Below are 2,200 nucleotides of genomic sequence, written 5' to 3'. Positions count from 1 at the left end.
CAAAACCAAATGAAACTCACACTTGTGAGTTAAGTGGCCGACCACCTTTTTGAGGCTTATAAACCTCCATGGGATTTCAAGAGTCACAACTCTTGATCTCCCTCATGAGGTGGCACACACATGTGCTAGCCTTGATGATGTGCCACATCATCATTAGTCCACTTAATGCCAACTCACAAATGAGGTGGCAATGGTCAAGTCAAACTTGACCTTTCATCTTCCTCTCAAGTCAAGTCAAATTTGACCACTTCTCTCCCATGGTTGATCAAATCTAACCATTGGTTCAAGTCAATTTTAATTTAATGAATCTCTATTCATTGAATTAAATTGGCTCAATGAGTCTAAGTCCAAATTAGACTCATTTAACACATGAACCAAATTGAGTCCAACGCAATTAGTTTACTTTGGATTACTCTTAATCCAATTTGGTTCATCACATGAACCTAATCCTCTTGGTTCATCATATGAACCTAATCTCCATCTAATTGCCCTTTGTATGTGACCCTATAGGTTCTTGTAACGTTGGCAATGCTCCTAAAGTAATGAGCGGTATCTAGCAACACATCATTACTACCCAAGTTACAAGAATGTTGAGATCCAACATCACCTTGTGACTACTAATTGTGACGCCTCATAATATATGACAAGTGTCCTTCTATCCTTGACATCTAGATTGATCAATATGAGGCATAGACCGTGTCATCCTCTAATCAATCTAAATCTTGAATCCCAAGTAGACTCACTCAATCAAATGAGCTCAACATCTCATATTGACTCATTTGGGAATGACCATGCACTTAGTAGTCTCACTCTATCAAGAATAATGATGTCACTTCTGTCATATAGGAGAGATAGATCCCATCTACATCACTCACATCCCCCGCATAATTTGTTACATACCCAGTAATCGCCTTTATAGTCCACCCAGTTACGGGTGACGTTTGACGAAGCCAAAGTATGTAACTCCTTATGTAGGGAACCATAGTGACTTCAGGTCCAAGGACTAATAGTCATACTAATAGCCACATGAGAAAGTATATAACACTCATATAACGATGCATGATACTTTCTCATGGCGGGTCATTCAGTATACATTCTCCAATGCATACCCATGTGTCAACTTGATATCTCTATATCCATGACTTGTGAGATCAACTCATCGAGTTAACCTACATGCTAGTCTTGTCGCATTAACATTGTCCCTGAATGTTAATACTTGACTAGGAATGATTAAGAGTAGTGTTCCCTATATCATCTCACTATCGATTCGACCAATCGATTGATATAGGTAAGAACCTTCTACTCAAGGACGCTATTATACTTAGTTATTTGGCACCAATACAAGTAAGCATAATAACCATAAACAAATACCTTTATATATATATAAGAATATGATACAACGAGTCCATACAACAATGATACAACGAGTCCATACAACAATCATCAAATGATTGGCTCTAGGGCTCTAACTAACATGAATCCCCTTCTTCCCTTGGCCTACTACCTCCCTCTTAACAACCTCAAGAATATCCAAGCTCCTAAAAGCCAGAGGGTCCTTTTATGGTGAAAAGCCGAAATCCTCGTACTTCAACTCCTTATTCCCTCTCATACCATAGCTAATTTTGAACAAGTTCCCATTATTCTTGCCAAAATCTCCCACTCTAAAGGTAAAGAACTTGCTCCCACACATGTTTGTTCCAATTCTACATTACTTATGATGAGACCAGGACTCCTCATTCCTATGTCTCCTATTATTCCCCTAGCTGTTTCTTTATCAGAGGAGGTACCCATTGCTCATGAGGATACATTACCCCTTCTCTCAGCTTTACCTTCCTCTTTCACCAGGCCTTGTGTTAAAAGAACTCCTTGTAGGAGATCGATTACTCCTAGGTCTATTACAGCACCTGTTGAGCAGGATCCTCCATTAGTGAGCCTCCTATCTCCTAACCCCTCTTCACAAGCCTCTGAACCTCCTCCCTTCTCTTCCTCACCATTTACAAGTTCTCCTCTCCCTTCCATCTTATTCCAAGAAGGCCATGGATTACCATCTCTGCTTGGTCAAACTCCTACCTCTGCTTCGTATGGATTATTACAACTAAAGGGGGCACTAGCTGAGTTTTGGCTGCAGTCTTAGACGCATATGAGAAGAAGCACCTTCTCTGAGCGTGCCGATGACCACAATCGTCAAGCCACTGCGGTA

The sequence above is a fragment of the Zingiber officinale genome, chromosome 7B, assembly GCF_018446385.1.
Source record: "Zingiber officinale cultivar Zhangliang chromosome 7B, Zo_v1.1, whole genome shotgun sequence".
In the NCBI taxonomy this organism is placed as follows: Eukaryota; Viridiplantae; Streptophyta; class Magnoliopsida; order Zingiberales; family Zingiberaceae; genus Zingiber; species Zingiber officinale.
Note: the sequence above shows the minus strand (reverse complement) of the source record.